Source organism: Mastomys coucha, unplaced genomic scaffold (assembly GCF_008632895.1).
Source record: "Mastomys coucha isolate ucsf_1 unplaced genomic scaffold, UCSF_Mcou_1 pScaffold13, whole genome shotgun sequence".
NCBI lineage: Eukaryota > Metazoa > Chordata > Mammalia > Rodentia > Muridae > Mastomys > Mastomys coucha.
The window spans coordinates 2,874,532-2,894,006 of record NW_022196895.1 but is presented as its reverse complement, the minus strand read 5'-3'; the positions used below and the strand labels follow the sequence as shown (position 1 = coordinate 2,894,006).

The 19,475-nt window shown below is 43.0% G+C and overlaps 1 protein-coding gene and 2 long non-coding RNA genes across 7 annotated transcripts in view; 1 reads left to right on the top strand and 2 right to left on the bottom strand.

The window, feature by feature from the left end:
- The window catches only part of LOC116086813, a 78,570-nt gene extending 66,957 nt beyond the window's left edge, over positions 1-11,613 (bottom strand). The window contains exon 1 of the long non-coding RNA XR_004117148.1: positions 11,522-11,613. This is a non-coding gene — a long non-coding RNA (uncharacterized LOC116086813). The remainder of the gene's footprint in view (positions 1-11,521) is intronic.
- LOC116086812 lies at positions 695-11,476 on the bottom strand. Its single transcript, XR_004117147.1, has 3 exons — positions 11,327-11,476; positions 5,578-5,706; positions 695-897 (listed from the first exon to the last, which is right to left on the bottom strand). It is a non-coding gene; the product is annotated as an uncharacterized LOC116086812 (long non-coding RNA).
- Positions 11,370-19,475, top strand: part of Arhgap12 (Rho GTPase activating protein 12) — a 97,383-nt gene continuing 89,277 nt past the window's right edge. For 2 of the 5 annotated variants that reach the window (XM_031364920.1, XM_031364918.1), the window contains exon 1: positions 11,370-11,658. The gene's annotated coding sequence lies outside the window, so the exon portion shown is untranslated. The remainder of the gene's footprint in view (positions 11,659-19,475) is intronic. The other 3 variants (XM_031364922.1, XM_031364921.1, XM_031364919.1) reach the window with 3 other exon arrangements.

Genomic DNA, 19,475 nt, shown 5'->3' with positions numbered 1-19,475 from the left:
TTCTCTCTCTCTCTCTCTCTCTCTCTCTCTCCCTCTTTCTCTCTCTCTCTCTCTCTCTTTCATAAAACATATAAGAAAGGCTAGGGAACCAGTAAAAGCATTTTCTACCAAAGATAATGAGGAGCTGTGCATGGTGATATTGGGAGGCTGAGGTAGAAGAATTGTGAGTTCAGGACCAGCCTGTGCTACACAGGGAATCTTAGAACAGCTTGAACTATATAGTGAGAGAGCTTGTCTCAAAAGAAAAAAAAATCTCCTTCAAATAGACTAAAAATATAGATATATTATGACAATAAAATGTGAATTTATGCAGACAAAATGTCATATGTCTACAACTTTGAAAAATAAGTATCAAAGAGCAGATGTTAACCAAGACAAACATCTCCAGAGTCATATTTCAGGTTAATACCGTTCCCTATCAGCTAGCATGTACTGCAAACACGCAGACCGAAGGTCACTGAAATGAGGTGGAACCAGTTTGACAGAGAGTGTGCAATCTTGTTTCAACAGATTGATTAATACGAGAGAAAATAAAATGTCAGGCAGCGAGAAGGCTGGGTTTGGGTGACTTCACAGGAGTCCCACGGGCAGGGGCACAGCTGGCTCTTCAGCCATTTCAGTAGGATTGTAAGTCAACAGATGAAGACGCTATGGACAAAAGATAGGGAAAGCAGGGAAAAGGAGCTTATTTGAGTAGAGTTACAGAAAAGAGTTTATTAGTAAGCTACTTTCAAGTATGGCTAGTGGAAGTGTATCGGCAGATGGAGAGCTGGTGGAGAATGTGTCAGATGGAGAGCTGGTGGAGAATGTATCAGTTGAGGCTGGAGGTTTCATTCTTTTTCTCATTTTCTTTTACTAGTTCGAAACTTCTGTGTTCCTCCATGTATTTCACCCAATCTATAATAGATAATAAATATTCAGCTATACAAAATTATTTCTTTCACTTGAAATACACATTCAAGGAGCGTAGGAATGTATTGAACAGAAAAATAGAGCTAGGTGTGGGGACACAGGCCTGGAATCCCAGTACCTGGAGGCAGAGGCAGGAGGATTGCCTCTACTGCGATATCCAGTCTCAGTCAACAGAGGACAACGAACAAGTTCCATACTTCAATGACTTCACTGACACTTTTGAAGTAGCCAAATTATTTGCCTCTTTTTATTTCTTCTGTTAAAAACAGACCTTTTGGGCATGGTGTGGGAATGCACACCAGTAATTCCTGTGCTTGGGTGGGTCTCTAAAGCAGAACCATTGCCATGAGTTCAAAGCCAGCCTGTGCTACACAGTGAGTACCAGCCTGGGCTATGCAGTGAGTACCAGGCCAGCAGTGATGAAGGCAACGTAGCAAGACCCTGGCTCAAAAGTCTAAGCAAAACAAGGCTACTAAAAATAACTAATACAGAGAGGGCTGAAAGATGGCTTCATGGGTAAGAGTGGGTGCTATTCCTGGATTCAGCACTCTGTAGATAATAGTGGTTTGGGGGTCAAACTGCAGTTCATAATGATTTCTCACATTGTGTGGAACACACAGTTGAAGAAGTTTTTCCACAACTCCTGATGTGAATGTGTTGGTTCTGGTAATTCCAGTCTGGGGTATAATGCCAGGAAATAAACACCTATAACATCTCACTTCAGCTATTTATTTCCATCTCTTCTCTCACTAACCTTCAAGTAAACCAGTAAAGGGGCTGTTTTCTGAGCCTGCCACCCTTGCCTGCAGAGGAACGGGACATGCTGTAAACAGGAAATAAAGGCCCCAGTCAGGACAAAGTGAGAACTCAGTGGCTGGGGCTGACCTACAGGGAGATGAAGAAGTCATCCCTTGGCGCTAGTACAAAGTGTCTCGGATCACACAGTGGCTCTGGATCATACCCCTTGAAAGGGTGCCTCTGGCAATGCTGAGGGAGGACCAGGCTGTCTTCCTGCTCAGAGGCTGGAGTGTGCCACTTGCTGACTCACCCTCCTGACTCCCTGGGATGCCTGGGTGTTCCAAGACACTAATGGAGGATTAAATTAAGGTTGCCATGACAGCTATGTAAATGCTGTCATGCTAATATCCACAGACATTGTATCGCCTTCCTTGGAAGTTCAGTCCTCTCTCCTCTGAAACATTTATCACTTTAATAATTGCATTTCTTCAAAAACTAAACAAAATTAATTTACAGAATGATAAGGTCTGGTTTCTTTTCTTTTCCTTCCTTCCTTCCTTCCTTCCTTCCTTTCTTTCTTTTTCTTTCTTTCTTCCTTTCTTGACAGGGTTTCTCTATTTGTAGCCTGTCTGTCCTAGGACTTGCTCTGTAGACCAGGCTGGCCTCGAACTTACAGAGATCCAGCTGCCTCTGCTTCCTGAGTGCTGAGACTAAAGGTGTGGGCCGCCCTCCTGGCTAAGTCTTTTTCTTTTATTTTAACCTAACTGAACAAACCCTCTAAGACTAGCAGCCAGAGCACTAGCATCTACCTTTTCAACATTCTGTGCCTTTGGCTCCTCATTCCCTTAAATACTGCTAGAACAGGAGATGCCAATTAGCCAAATCCTTTCTTACAACTCACTGAGTCTCTCTCATCCCTGGCAGTAACTTTACCTGCTAGATTCATTTTACTCTAGCCCTTTTTGCAAGTGTTAATGTCACCCTTTGTTTTTGATTAATGGGTTCTGTTTTTCCTCCTGTATAATTACTTTGCCCCTACTCCTTTCAGCCCCTACCCCAATTCTGTTCATCCCTACCTTTTATTTTCCAAATTCATGGCTTTTAATTTTGTTTTGCAACACGTTAGTTGAACCAGGGCCATCTGTGTGACCACTAAGTCTCTTAGAGCCTGATGGTTCATCAGCGGGTGTACAACCACCTTTCTCTGAATCTGTCAGCAGCAAATAGTACACCAGTAAGTGGTGAGCCCCCAAGCCCCCTCCATTCAAGCCTCTTAACTGTTGATGGCCTTCTCTTGTGCAGACCCAGTACAGGCATGTGTAGCAGCTGTGAAACTCTGGCTTGCAAAGGCTGTGTCTTGGCCACAAGAAGCCAATTTACATCTCTTCTCTCTTCTAGCTGTTGCATTCTTTCTGCCCCCTCTTCTGTCATACTCCCAGAGCCTTAGAGGGGATGCACAATACTAATCTTTTGTTTTAATCTTGGAAAACTTTTACCTAAAAAATGAGACCCCAAATTTCTATATGTCTAGGTTAATATGTGCTTCGGGAGGACAGTGCTTGCTGGGGAGGTGGCTTCCCAGTTTTCATTCGACAGAAACTAGCTCAGGCAATCTCCATCCTCATTAAAAAGATCTCCCATGCACTGACGACAACCCCCCCCCATCCCCCACCGGGGTTAAGGGAGTGACAGCCAAGGGCACTCCCAAAGGTGTGGCTTTTTTTTTTTTTTAAAGGAACATTGGTGGTTGGAGATTTAAAAGAATGTGGGGTCTTAGCCTACAGCAGACACAGCCTATAATGAATACGTGATCATTAGCCTAGCCCTGCTCAGTCTGTTGGAGGCCAACAGTTTCTTGCTCACATGGCCCATGTAACTGCACTGCATTAGTTACTTCTGGAGTGCAGGGCAGTGTTTGTGATAAGGCAGAACCACACACTATACTTGGATAAACATTTCTAGCTGAGTTGCACAGGAAGCTTCCAAAGCCTTAAAATTGGCTAATTTCCAAAAAATGGGGGTAGGGGGTAACTTCAAATGGTACTCACAGCTGAATAAGTTCTATTCTCAGTTGTCCTCAGCTGGCTGGGCCCCTCCCCCATGGTTCTTCCCTGCTGCTTTCTTCTCCCCTATGGGAGGTAAGCATTTGGTTTCTCTTTAAGATCATTCTATGCTCTTTTAACATTTGTTTATGAGAGACACCCTCCAGAATGTCTGGTCAGGTTCAGCTAACCAGAAGACAGAACCAACTTAACCCAAAAAATTTTGATTCAGATCAGACAGATACCTGGTGCCTTTACTAGCACATGGTTTCAGTTTCTCAAATGATACCAACCTCAGGGATCTTTTCTTTCTTTAAATTTTATTTTTAAAATTGTATTTGTATGGGTGTTTTGTCTGCATGTCTATGCACCATTTTGCAAGCCTGATGCTTGGGGAGGCCAAGAAGGTTGCACCAGGCATCAGATCCCCTGGAACTGTAGTTACCATGTGAAAAATTGACCCTGGTTTCTCTAGAAGAGCATCAGTGACTTAATCACTGAGTCATCTCTCTAGCCCTTCAGGTGTTAAAAAAAAAAAAAAAAAACATTGTTCCATTTGTTTATTCATATTGTGAGTCCAGGGACCCCACATGCTATGCAGCTCTTGTGTTTAGGTCTAAGGACAATTTGTGGGAGCTAGCTTTCTCCTTTTATCATGTGTTTTTCAATGACTAAATTCAGATTGTCAAACTTAGTGAAAAGTGCCTTTACCTGCTGAACCGTCTCACTAGCCCCTGGCTTCCAAATCCTGACTCAGCACCAGATGGGCCATTCTGATTCTGTTACAGCACATAACTGCCTTGAGCATCAATGCTTCCTGCATTGCCTTCAGGTTTCCATCCAATGGAATCAGCAGTGTGGGGATCAGCAGCTATGAGCACTCGCTGTTCTTCCCGAGGATCTAAATTCAGCCCCCAGCACATTAGGCAACTTATAACTGCCTGGAACTTCAATTTCAGGGATTCTGATGACCTCTCTTGACAGCTTCAGGCACCAGCACACACGTAGCACATACACACATACCACACACATACAAAATATTTTTAAAAAAACAATAGAAAAAAGAGAAAGTGTGAATTTTAAAAAGAGCTGAGTCACATGGAGTATGCTAGTGTGTGACTCTAATCCTAGCAGTTGAGTGGTGGAGGTAGGAGGCTCAGGAGATCATTGTTATCTGTTGCTATATAGTGAATTCAGGGCTTGCCTGGGCTACATGAGCTAGATCCAGGAGAGGGGAAGAGGGAGAGGGAAGCAGAGGGGGAGGAGAGGGATGGGAAGAGGGATAGAAAAAACAGACTGACCCTAAAAAGAGTTTCAAGTAGAAATGGCCCTAAATTCATAAAGGAGGAGGCAGCAATTTTTCTGGTGTGTGTGTGTGTGTGTGTGTGTGTGTGTGTGTGTGTTTCTTTTCCAGGAAGAACCACAAAGCCCTGGTCACCTTGATGTTTTAGCTGCTGAGCTACTCAGCGTGGTGTCCTCCAGTCTCTCCATACTCTCTCATTTGCTAACAAGTACTGACTAGTGAGCTGCAGTCCACAATCAGGTTGTGCACCTTTCACGAGTCTGGAGTGTTCTGGGTAGGCCTCCTCTCCGCACCATTCAGGGGGACTTATTTCTGTCCCATGGTGTGCAAACTGTTCCTCCCCTCCCTCCCCTCCCCTCCCCTCCCCTCCCCTCCTCTAACACCTCTTGACAATTTTTGCTGACATTAGCGATTACTTATTTTGTGTTCCCCGTGTGGGGGAGGTTCTTCCTAATTTTAGTTGCATAAACATTTATCGAAGACCTGTTTTTAAAAGCTTCTTGTTTGAAAAACCAAAGTAATCAGGATCTTGTCAGGAGATAGCCCATTCAAGTGAACTTAGTAGGAAGGCTGCTCCATTACCAGAGCTGTGAACAAGGCGAAGTGGAAAGTGTGAGAGGATACCGAGGCATCCAGAGGTCAGTCTGAAGACATCCATCTCCATGCACTGCTGACCTCCACGTGGTAATGGAAGGGCCATTGTTACAGAGCCTGGAGGGAACAGACAACATGAAAGAATGACTGTCTAGTGCAAACAGCCTTTGAACAGGTAAACAGCTACTTCTAGAACCTGAGCAAGGCAGAGCACAAACAGAGATAAAAATCTGACTTTTCTGTCCTCCCACTTCTGTGGCCTTTGAATAACGGAACAAGGAAACTTCATTGATATAGTTCCTAGGAATGAGCCCCCAGGACACAGACGGTTAGAGAAAGAACCTGGAAACCGGTGTAGGAAATGGACAGTAACCAGGCTATGGAACTCACTATACCCTTTCCTTTTTACTTTTCTTCTTCTTCTTTTTTTTTTTTTTTTTTGGTTTTTCAAGACAGGGTTTTCTCTGTGTAGCCCTGGCTGTCCTGGAACTCACTCTGTAGACCAGGCTGGCCTTGAATTCAGAAATCTGCCTGCCTCTGCCTCCCAAGTTCTGGGATTAAAGGTGTGCACCACCACTGCCCAGCTAGGGTGGCTGATTTCATGGCACACAACAAAGTCAAGTTCATTTTGAGCTAAGCAGGAAGCTCTAGGTCTGATCTTGAGCAGCTTCCCTTTCACTAACAGAAGAGTTGAAAAGATTCTTTCACATTTCCTGTCCCTACCATTTGCCCAGATTTGCTTCTAAGATTCTCAAACCAAACCAAGGACAGACTATGAAAAGGAAGCTGTGCCCTGATAAGAATGTGCTAATCTGCTATTTTGTTGGTCTGCCACACATCCTAACACACCGATTAGACATTTCAACAATGTGCTGTTTGGATCTTTTATCTATTGGACCAAATGACAAAACTTTCCTAAAGTTTCCTCTCCAAATTGACTTGTTGCTGGATATTTATTAGGTACAAAGCAGATGTCCTTGCTTCACTCCTTTATCAAGGAAACAAGCCAAATAAGCCATGCTATTTTCTCTCAGCTGTGACCCAACTGTGACAAACAGTAAGAGCTTTACCTGCCATGTGAATAGGCTAAAACAATTTTTTTTTTCTTCTGAAACAGAGTTTTTCTGTGTAGCCCTGGCTGCCCTGGAATTCATTCTGTAGATCAAGCTGGCCTCTCAGAGATCAAACTGCCTTTGCCTCCTGAGTGCTGGGATTAAAGGTGTTTCTATTACAGCTGGCTTCAAAATGAAAAAATTTAATGTAAAACTACAATAAGTACACTTTTAATGAAAAGAGCACAGCAGAACAATTTATCAATGAATACATCTCAAAACTATTGAATGGCTAAGTATTGCCTAAAGTTGAAGGCCAATTAACTAATTTTTTTCTTTTTTGTGTGTTCTTTGAGAAAGGCTGGTCTCTTGTTTCAGCTCCAGAGAGCTAGGATTAAAGGAAGTTGTTCTATACTGATCCTTTCTTTCTTTCTTTCTTTCTTTCTTTCTTTCTTTCTTTCTTTCTTTCTTTCTTTCTTTCTTTCTTCCTTCCTTTCTTTCTTTCTTTTTTTCTTTTTCGAGACAGGGTTTCTCTGTGTAGCCCTAGCTGTCCTGGAACTCATTCTGTACTCACTCTGTAGACCAGGCTGGCCTCGAACTCAGAAATCCGCTTGCCTCTGCCCACCAAGTGCTGGCATTAAAGGCGTGCGCCACCACTGCCCAGCTTACACCGATCTTTTTTTGTTAGGCAGCCCAGGCTATATAATTTTGGAAACAGAGCTCCAAATAGCTATTTACAAATGTGAGTAAAAACAGTAATATTTTGTAAGAAAACATAAATAATATTTTTTTTTAAAAAAGAGTCAGGCAGTGGTGGCGCACGTCTTTAATCTCAGCACTTGGTGGGCAGAGGCAGGCAGATTTCTGAGTTCGAGGCCAGCCTGGTCTACAGAGTGAGTTCCAGGATAGCTAGGGCTACACAGAGAAACCTTGTCTCGAAAAACCAAAAAAGCCAAAAACAAACAAACAAACAAACAAAAAAATGGTGCTTTCTTAATTTAGTTACATTGTACTTGTTTCTGAGGCTTTTAGAAATAAGTACAATCAGGCTGGTAAGATGGCTCAGCCGGTAAGAGCACCACCTGCTCTTCTGAAGGTCATGAGTTCAAATCCCAGCAACCACATGGTGGCTCACAACCACCCGTAATGAAATATGATGCCCTCTTCTGGTGTGTCTCAAGACAGCTACAGTGTACTCATAATAATAAATCCTTTAAAAAAAATAAATAAGCACAATCAAATATGAAACATCTCAGCTAACATAACTTATGGGGCATCTGTGTAACCTGGATTTTTGTTTGTTTGTTTTTCGAGACAAGGTTTGTCTGTGTAGCCCTGGCTGTCCTGGAACTCACTCACTGTAGACCAGGCTGGCCTCAAACTCAGAAATCCACCTGCCTCTGCCTCCCAAGTGGTGGGATTAAAGGCGTTCACCACCACTGCCCAGCTGTGTAACCCATGAAACAAAAGGCAGTTGATCTTACAAAGTAGGCAAGAGAATAGATCCACAAAGAGACACATTGCTTTGGAGTTTTTCACAAAGCATTTGTTTTTTACTTTAATTAGCGAACAAAAAAAAATGGTCTGTGAAATTTTAATTTTTGTTTTAAAGATTTATTTTATGCATATGAGTATACACTGTAGTTGTATATAGATAGTTGTGAGCCTTCATCTGATTGTTGGGAATTGACTTTTTTTTAGGACCTCTGCTCGCTCCAGTCAGCCCCACTCACTCCGATAGATCCCGCTTGCTAGCTAAGTCCTTGCTCCCTCCGGCCCAAAGATTTATTTATTATAAATAAGTATACTGTGGCTGTCTTCAGACACATCAGAAGAGGCTGTCAGATCTCATTACAGGTGGTTGTGAGCCACCATGTGGTTGCTGGGATTTGAACTCAGAACCTCTGGAAGAGCAGTCAGTGCTCTTAACCACTGAGCCATCTCTCCAGCCCCGTGAGATTTTTTTTTTTTAAAGATTTATTTTACTTATTTTATGTGTATGAGTACACTGTAGCTGTACAGATGGCCGTGAGCTATCATGTGTGTGGCTGCTGGGAATTGAATTCTGGACCTCTGCCGGCCCCTGCTCCCTCCGGCGTAATTCACTGTAGCTGTCTTCAGACGCACCAGAAGAGAGCATCAGATCTCATTATGGGTGGTTCTGAGCCACCATGTTTTTGCTGGGATCTGAACTCAGGAGCTTCGGATGAGCAGTCAGTGCTCTTACCCTCTGAGCTATCTCGTCAGCCCAAGAAAGAACTTTTCCTTTCAGTTAACAGTTACCTATTAAGCAATGTTATAATTGATCTAGTATCCCACTGGTGTACCATTACGTTGCTGACAATTTTTCTACTCTTTACAACAGTACATGTTAGCTTTTCATTACTATAACAAAATATAAGAGACAATTAACTTATGAAGAGAAAAGCTCTGTTTTGGTTGCCGGTGATGGAATTCTAGTGCATGACTGGTTGGTCCTGTTGCTTTGAACTTGTGATTAGGCGTCACCTCTGAGCTGGAACATGTGTTGGTGTAAAAAGCTGTTCATACTTATGTATAGAAATGTCTTTCCAAGTTCACATGTGTTTGTAATTTTGATTTTGCCAGTTCCTTTTTCACTCTAACCCTGTAAAAGTATGGATGCTACACAGACATTAATGCTTTTCGGTTAGAGATGAGCCAAGTGGTCGGCTTCTCACTAAAGAACCAGTGAGAAAGTACAAGTACATTCAGTAATGCAGAGTTCATTTTCACTTGGAAATACATTCAGTAGGAATTTCTTTGGAATCTAACCCATATCAAGAGCTTTTAGGCACTTGAGCTACTCATGCACACCAGCAATTCAAAGTCACATTTCTGCCTGGGTTGGAACTTACGTTTGAATTCTACATTTTGCAACTCTTTGGTGCTTCTTAAGAAGCCAGTTAAATGTCAAAATCCTGCATTTGATTTGTTGAGATTCTCCACATGGGAGCCAGACATATGCTACCAAGTGTTATTTAAAAATCAACTGGGGGCAATGTTGCCTATGATTTCATCACTCCATCAGGTCCTCTCCCAACAACATACTAACCAGAGAGCTCTTTTTATCTGACTCCATCTGCTGTTGGTAGTGATCAGCATACTGTGGGCACTGTGGTATCATCTGAGATTAGGTTGTGAAATAGGAAGTGGAGTTGCAAGCAGATTTGCAAGTGTATGCAAACTGTTCCCTTCTATTTCTTGCTGAAACTAAGGGTGCCCAACTCAGGTTTGGGAGTAGGCAAGAGAGAGCTATCAGCACATTCTTATCAAGGTAGGTTTCTTTCTGCACTGTCCTGGTTTTGGTTTTGGAAAGAGATCAAAGGGGGATTCTCTGGAAAGTAGTTTCAGAAGCACACAACACTACTATATGAATTACTGTATGCTGAACAATGGCATATTCTGAACATGCTGAACAAAGGCATGGGAAAGGGGCCATGTTAGAACTTGGGGAAAGTGGGGACCGGGACATTATGAGAGCCAATGAAAAGGAACAGGAAGTGCAAAGATACAGTGTAGTCTTGTAAATTCTCATCTTGAGCACCTAAGAGGAGAATTTCTTAGAATGTTGGCCCCATTAGGTTTAATAAGGACTGTAAGGTACAGGTAGCTGTTAGGAACTTTCCCAACATTCCGGCGAGATTTATTTATTATTGCTTAACAATTGAGAATTCAGCTTGTTCTAAAGCCGCTAGACATCGTGGCATCTTTATAGATGAAGCCCATAAAAAAGCCATCTCCAGAACCCGGCTTTTGAACCCTATGCTGGCTTCCCTCTTCTTTGGTGTTGTTGAAATCTGATCTGGGCATCATAAAAGGCACAATCAACAAGTGGTTAACGAATGATTTCTGATTTCCTAATATTTTTTTCAGTCTTCTCGATTTTAGAGCCTGAAGGTTTAGTCAACAGTCTTTATGTGAGAGTGGAGGTGTAAAGGGTGAAGTGGCAATTGATGGTAGGCCAGGCCTTTGCGCATTCTCATTCCAGCTACTCACTACACGGTCACTACACCTTTCACTGCAGGCCACTTCCGGGTTCCACTCGGCCACACTGTAAACTGGATTGACTTTGGACAAGGGCTCCCGGGTGGCCCACAGTGATTGCACACTATGGATTCAAAGTGCAGTCACGCTCCTGTGTACTGCTCGTCAGGCACTTTGCGCGAGGCTCAGGCCACCAAGAGCTAGCACAGACCTAGTTATTAGCTCAAGATCCCCAGAGAACATCTCCTGCCAAGAGAAGTGAGACACGTTCACCGACACTAAGCGGAGTTGCCAGGCTGTGGACTCTAGAGCTAGGACGCCATTAACTTCCAGACGGCGGGGAGCCTGCGGCCGTAGCACTCTCCGTTCTCCATTTCCCCCATATCCCTACTAGCGTTTTCCCAACACTTCCCACTAGATGTTTACAAAGTGTTGACACCTACTTGGCCGCCGGCTTCCTCGCCCTCCCTAATTCCTTCGCACCGCCCAGCCTGGCCCAACAACCTCCTGACACCCCGCCCATCTGGCATTCCGTGGCTACCACGTCCCACGCGCCCTCTGCTGCTTGGGACCTGGCGCCCCGCCCACTCCAGCCGTCACGTGAGCCGCCCGTCTTTCACAAGAGCCACTGCCCCGCCCCTTCTGTCACGTGCCCCCAACCACCTGCCCATCGACAGTACCTGCTCCGCCTCCGCCTGTCACGTGTTACTCCGCTCCGCCCCTCCGAAGCGTCTCGCCACACCCTCTCACGTCCCTCCGCCCCGCCCTCCCAGGAGACCACCAGCCCCTCTCGTCACGTGGTCAGGTGCCCCGCCCCCTGCCTAGTGCCCGCCCCGCCCCCGCGCCGGCGCGCTCCGACGTGCCCTGGAACTTACCCTCCCTCAGAGACCAGCCTGCGGGGACGCCGGGCTGTGGTTGCCGCCGAGTGAGCGCTCTTCAGGCGGTCTCTCGTTCGCTCGGCCGCAGCGCTGGATGAGGAGAGAGCTGCCGGTCGCGAGGTCCCCGACCCTTGGTAAAGAGGCCGGGCGCGGGTTCCCGCGGAAAGCACAAAGGCGGTCGCTCGGGGGCGCGGGCTATGCCCGCCGAAGGCTGCGCCGGGGAGGGCGGCGGCCGCCTGGCCTGCGCTGCGGGACGAGCAGGTTGGCTTGACCCCCCGGTCTCAGCCCGGGCTCCCCGGCTTCCTGCCTGGGGGGCCGCGGGCTCCGGGGAGGGCGGGAGGGCCGGCCCGCCCCCCGCCGCCGCTGCCCGGTGGGCACACCTGCCTCCTGGGCCGCGTCGGGGACGATGGATGCGAACGGCGCGCTCTCCCCGGCCCTGGTGAGCTAGCTGGCCCGGGTTCTGCCGAGAGCTATCTCTTCCGAGCCCTTGAATCACAGACAACAGACCCTGCTGCCAACGCGCTGCCTGCCTGCCCGCCTGCCTGCCTCCCGTCTGGGGCGCTTGTTTTGTCTTTCCGGAAAGGCTGCCCTTGACACGTTGTGTCTTAAGTTACTGCAGACCCTCGCAGACAGAATGGCCACAAGGTGGTCATTAGGGAGAAAGGCACGCCCTTCAGTTTCTGAGGCGGGTGCAGTTTTCCTTTTTTTTTTTTTTCGGCTTTTTTTTCTTTTTTTCTTTTTTTTGCCTACAGCAGCGTTTTAAAATGCTTTGCAAAGGCGAACGCAAATTTTTCTAGTATATCTTTTCGAAAAAGTTGGGATACCATTTCAAGTGAAGTTGCCACGGGTGAAGGTTTTTAATACTGGTTACAAGGTTGGTCTGTGTGGTTCATGTTGACACGCGGAAGTAGATTTTATTGACCATTTAGGCACACATTCCTAAAGGGAGGTACATTGGAGGAAGAAGGATCATTACATTAACAAGGAGTCACCCAGGTTCTGGTTCAGATTTTGCTGTCCGACTTACAGAGGTGAAACCCTGGGAAACTTCGAATGTTGCCGTGAGAAATTGTTGAGAGTATCTAGCAGGTAGCAGTGCCTCTTTTGTACTTAAAAGCTGAGAAATGGTGGCCTGGAGGTGTTTATTTGCTCACGTCCGGTTTTGCTTACCTGGTCTCTAAGAGGTGTATGGTAGAATGGATCATCTTTCGGTTTCTCCGTTGCTCCGTGTCTGGCCACAGGTGCACTGTTTTCTATTTTAAGATCACATTGAAAACCTTTCAGAACAGTTTTTGGATCCCAAAGCAGTACCAAAGACGAGTTCGTGAAGGTGTGATTTAAGCCCTGCCATCGAAGTTTAGGCCAACAGGACATGCATAACTTTACATCTTTCTGGAGTTTTTTTCTCTCCAGGAAACAAAGCATAATTCATATTCTCCCTCTCCCCCTCTCCTCTCTGTCCTCATATGTCTCTGTGTGTGATTCCTAGTATTTATGGACTATCTCCTGTTCTTTATCAGCCACGGGGGTTGGAGATTGCTCATTGAGTCATGATATGACACCACTGTGTAGATTAGTTGTGCTTATGCAGTTGTCAGTACTTCCAGTTTTTTAATATACTATTCCATTTGTGAGGCATAGATGAAATATGTAAATGCTGCAGAACAGCTTATTAGTTGTAATCATTTGGCTTTTTTATTAGAAAATATTTATTCAATGCTTTTTAAAAAAGATGGCTTAATTTTAAAATGAGCTTTAGTAGCTGGGCAGTGGTGGTGCATGCCTTTAATCCTAGCACTTGGGAGGCAGAGACAGGTGGGTTTCTGAGTTTGAGTACAGCCTGGTTTACAGAGTGAGTTCCAGGACAGCCAGGGCTATACAGAGAAACTCTGTCTCAAAAAACAAAACAAAAGAAAGAAAACAAAAAAAAAAAATGAGCTTTAGTAATTTAATTCCTAAAAGTGCAAATGACGTTACTGGGAATAAGGGTAATAATTTTATTTTTATTTTTTTTAAAGTTGAGATAGGGCCTTACTTATGTAGGTAGCTCTGGCTTGCCTGAAACCCACTAAGTAGATCAGACTGGCCTTGAATTGACAGATTTCCTTTTCCCCTAAGTACTGGGATTCAAGGTTAACTAAAATGTTATAGTGGTATTATTTTATAAATAATAAAATATTATTTATCTAAGAAAATGGACATTGAAATATTGTAATAAACAATGAAAGAGAATAGTGAAATTAAACTTATATTTCACTTTGTTTTTAACGGTTTTAATCTTACTTGGGAGTGTGTGTTACTAGAAACCAAACCCAGGGCTTTGGTGTGCTGTCTGAGTGTTTTCTAGTAAAACCAAGAACCTAATAAACATTAGTTATAATTGTAAATATGTTTTTTCTGTAGAATAAGTCAGATGTGGAAGTGAATCTTTATAACACTGGGATTCATTGTACTTAAAAGTTACTTTCAGTTGAGGACCTAATAGTAATTGGGCTAGCATCTTTGTGACTTCAGTTTTCCTTGGTTAGCTGGTTTCATTATACTAGAACCATGTAATTGTGCCATTGCCTTGTTGCTTTCATAGAGTTAGTGACTGTCCCATGGTTTCGGTTTGTAGGAGACTTGTTTTATATTTGAACTGAGCCAACAAATGCTGGTGTTTCATCTGGGAACTCCTTGCTCCTTCATAATCTACAGCTTCTCTAATCCCCAAGCACAGGGGATCACCTGCCCTTCTAATAAGCCCCTGGGTCATATGTATTGCATCCGGACCACTGACAACTATCATAGTATCACTGACAAGTATCATAGAAGTGCACTACCACCCACCATATGATCTTAATTTGTAGTATTCTTATTACAAAAAAAACCAAGTGAACAAATTACATAACATAAATATATTTAACCTGGTATATTAAAATATTTTAGTGTATAATTAAGAGAATTCTCATTGTTTTGATTAGCTTTTTGATAGATTGTTTAGATTATACTTAGAGCATTTAATTTATTCTACCCACTTTTCAAATTTTTAGTAGTCACATCATTAGTGGCTATTGTGTTATGCTATATATCTATATTTTGTTGGTTAGTCTGAATTTTTTTTTTTTTTTTTGAGACAGGGTCTCATTATGTAGCTGTAGCTGGAACTTGTGTAGACCAGGGTGTAGTCACCTGCCTCTGCCCCTGGAGTGCCCAGCTGTTTAGTCTGAACTCTAAGAATGCTGCTCTTAGTATGTTTGCAGATTAGTGCAACATAATGTTGATTATGAAGTGTAGACTTTGAGACTTCACTTTCATACTGTCATTAACATTTCTAAAACTGGGACACAGTGCTTCATAACTTAAACTCTCTAGTATATGATTATGGAATGCCTGTGGCATTCTGGGTGAGATCCTAGATCAGAAAGGTTAGTGTCGGGGCAGTAGGGAAGAACTTGAGAAAATCGGAATGAAATGTGGACATTATTATGCATCAGTTGATTTTGATACTGATTTATTGACTAAGAAAAGTATTTCATGAGGCAAATCGAACTCCAGGGCACATAGGAACCCTTCTGCACTATTTTTGTAGTAATTCTATAAGTCTTTTTGAATGAAGCTTTTATGTAGCCCAGGCTGACCTTGAATTTGATAAGTAGTTGAGGATGACTTTGAATTTAGGATACTCTTGCTATCACCTCCCAAGTGCTGGGATTATAGATGTTTGCCACTGCACAGGGTTGATACTGTGCTGGAATTAGAACTCAGGATCTCTTGTATGCTAGCCAGCTATTCGACCTAAGCTGTGTCCCAGCCCTAATTCTACAAGTCTTAAACTCTTCCAAAATAAATATATTAAAAAAATGAGATGATCCTTCCCAGATGATGCCATTGCTCCACATATGAGAATCAGTGCTCTGAGTCACCAGTGACTTGCCCTCTGCAGCTCGGATGGAATTAGTATTTTTGCGGTAAATTTAGGAAAGGCTTACTGTTTTAAGTACCTGTACATTTAATTCTCCCAATAATGGTTCCTTTTACTAAGAGGCTTGACGTGCATCTGAAAACAGGCTTGGAGAGGTTCATTGTCTTCTCTAAGATCACACAGCTGATGAAACAGGGACTAGTTTTAGTGTATTGTATTTTTCTACTCACAACTTTTGCTTTCTAGAGTAAATGGTGATTAATATGAATACTGTGGGTCAAGTTTTTGATTTACAAAGGTCATTTCTTTTTCCTCTTTCACAGGGATCTTTTGAAGTTTGTATTGTTTCTTTCTTTTTTAACCAGTAAGATACCCAAGGAGCTGAAATGGCACAGCCCAGGTTTAAACCCTAGGCCTCTGACCTTGAGTTCTGTGCTTTTTCCTCTTCTCACACAGAATTTAGAATATTGTAAGGTGTTATAGTGGTATCTTTGAAAATTGGACGAGAAGTACTTGCATTTTGTTATATATCATGTTTTTTTCCCCCCCAAGACAGGGTTTCTCTGTATAGCCCTGGCTGTCCTGGAACTCACTCTGTAGACCAGGCTGGCCTCGAACTCAGAAATCCGCCTACCTCTGCCTTCCAAGTGCTGGGATTAAAGGTGTGGGCCACCACTGACCAGTGATACTCAATGTACTTTAAGTCACTTTTAGTTGAGAATCTATTGGGCTGCCATCTTTTTCACTTGACTTTTCTTTAGTCAGGTGGTCTAATTGTGCTAGAACCTAGTGATTGAGCCATAACTTTGTTGCTTTTATCGAACTGATTGATTCCTGTTTCAGTTTATAGTTGATTTGATTTAGAGTTGAACTGCTAAATACTGAGCTTTGGAAGGCCCCTCTGCCTTGTTGGTAATTGCTTCTTCAAATTATTCACCTGCACTTTTAGTAAGCTCCAGGTTGTATGTATAATGACCCTCTGCCCAAGTTTAAGCTTGCTTCTGTTGAGGTGTAATATACATGGATTAGAAATATACTAATGCTTAAAATGAATGAATGAGTAAATACATATAACAACACAGATGTACTTCAGAAGCATTATTCTAAATGATACACAGGAAACACCGAAGGGTGTCTCATCCCCCATGATTTTTTTTTTTTCTGTCATAACTTTTTGCATCCTTGGGCAAGCAGTTACTAATGGGATACTCTTTACTGTGCTTTTTATATTGGTAGATACATTAGTACACATTTTATCTTTTTCATCTCTCTAAAATCTCTGTGTTTACTATTTTATAGAAGTGTGTACATGAGTTTGTTTAGGCATTTGGTGACTGATTGACAGACCTTTTTGTGGTCTGACATTGCTGCATCTCTTGTGTGAATTACCAGCGTATACACTAAGTATACACTTTTATTAGGAACTGATAAGTTTTTTAGGATAGCTGTGCCATTTTGCGTTCTTACAGTGATGAGTGTAGGTTTCAATTACTGCTGTTCTTATCCTAAAGAATACTTTTTTAACAGTCATTTTCACCAGGTGTAGTGGAAATACAACCTTTTATCCCAGCACTCAGGAGGCAGAGGCAGGGGGAACTCTGAATTCAAGGCCAGCCTGGACTATACATTTTTAAGCCAATCAGGGCTATATAGTAAGACCCTACTTCTTTAAAAAAGTAAATAAGTAGTAATGTTTGGTTGTTTGACTTAAAATGTACAGTTTGATGAGTTTAGTAAAATGTATATACCTGAGAACCTACTATAGTTTAAACATAATTTGAGTTTGTCCATGTGTCGGAGCTTGCTCCTCAGTGTGGTGGTGTTTCAGGAGCTTGCAGGTATGTCCAACTTGCAGGTGCCTCCAAAAAAAAAAAATAATAAACTGTGAAACTGAGCATCATGGTATACGCCTTTAATTCCAGCACTCAGGAGGCAGAGGAGGGTGTCTCTCTGAGTTTAAGGATTGGTCTACAGAGTTAGTTCCAGGACATCCAGTGCTACATAGATACACCCTGTCTCAAAAACAAGCAAACAAACATAGATAAACCCTGTCTCAAAAACGAACTGTCTTTTTTAGGGTTTCTGTTGCTGTAAAGAAACAGGGTGACCAAGGCAACTGACAGCATTTAATTGGGGCTGGCTTACAGGTTCAGAGGTTCAGTCCATTATCATTATGGCAGGAAACATGAGAGCATCCAGGCAGACATGGTGCTGGAGGAGCTGAGAGTTCTACATCTTATTCGGGACAAACAGGAGAAAACTGTCACCCATGTAGCTAGGAGGAGGGTCTTCAAGCCCAACTCCACAGTGACACACTTCTTCCACACCTACTCCAACAAGGCCACACTTCCTAATAGTGCCACTCCTTAGGCCAAGTATATTCAAACCACTACACAAACAAAACAAAACAAAAGATAAGCTATGAAGATGCCCCAAAACAAAATTGTAGTCTAACTTAAAATAAGATGATGCTTTTGGGTGTGTGGTTTTAAAAATTTCAGTCACACAGTTCTTGAGTGTGACTTTTGCAAATGACAACACCTTGTTGCAGTGTTTAAAGATTAGACACGCCTGTGAGAGGTAGGACCTATCAGGAAATTATGAAGCTGTTGAGTGTACCACCTTCAGGAGGAATTGTGGTTCTCATTAAACTTGGCTAGTTTTTGAAAAGTTATTGGTAAGAGAACAAGCCCGGCTTGGCTCTTCCTTGTCTATGATATGGCTTCTTGTTCTGTGGTTTCCCCTTCTCCATTTCTTTGTCACCACTTTGAAGCTATTTGGTATGAACTCTCACCACAGCCTAGCTATTGCTAGTACTACACCATTTACACTCCAGAACCTTGAGCTAATAAGTACCCAGCCTCAGGAATTGTCTTATGTAAATCAAATGCAGAAGGCTCCACCATTATCAAGACAGAGTACACCTACTGCCATCTCCCTTATCCCCAGATCTCTCAAGTTCATTTCCCTGGTTCCCTGGCATTACTCACCTGCTTTCTGATACTTAAGTTAGTTTACATTTTCTAGAATTTTGTGCAGATGGACTCTCATGCAACGTTTGAGACTGTCTCAATAACATTATTTGAAATTTACCCAGTTTGTTGTGGCATTAGTTCACTCCTTTTAATTATTGAATGGCATTCCTGAGATGGGTATATCACAGTCAGTCTGTTCATATACCTGTTGGCTGATAGTTGGGCAGCCAGCTGTTGATAAACCTGCTGCTGTTAAATAGAAGCTGTGCTTTCATTTTTCTTTGGTAAATTCTAAAAGGAGAATCTCTGTAATGTGGTGTAGTTACGTTTGTTTGTTTGTTTGTTTGTTTGTTTGTTTGTTTTTTGGTTTTTCCAAGATAGGGTTTCTCTGTGTAGCCCTGGCTGTCCTGGAACTCACTCTGTAGACCAGGATGGCCTCGAACTCAGAAATATACCTGCCTCTGTCTCCTAAGTGCTGGGATTAAAGACGTGCGCCACCACGTCCGGCAAGTGTATACTCTTGTAATTCCAGTATTTGAGAAGCTGAGGATGATGCATTGAGACCAGCTAGGGCTATATGGTGAGACCTTGTCTTAAAAACACTGCCAAAATCCAAAATAAACCTTTGCCAAACCAATAGTTACTAATATCTTCCTTCTTATAAGTTTTATAACGTCTGTGATCCGTTTTGTTTTCAGTGAAGTATATGGTACTGGAAGTATATGAAGACTGCTGTGGTGGCCTTCCCTTATTCCCCACCCTTGGGAGGCGGAGGCAGGAGGATCTCTGTGAATTTGAGATCAGCTTTGTCAACAGAGCTAGTTCTAGGACAGCCACTACACAAACCCTGTCTTGAAAAACAAAAAACAACAACAAAAAGAATGTCATATGAATGTTGAATTTACTGCTTGTTTGTTCTTAGTGTTTGAATATGACTCAGCAGGTAAAGGTGTTTGCTTTCAAGCCTGACAAGCTTGCGTTGGATCCCTAGGACCAAAATGGTGGAACATTTCCATTGTGAACATTCTATACTAGAATGATATATTTCTTTCTTTTTGTTTTTTTAAGACAG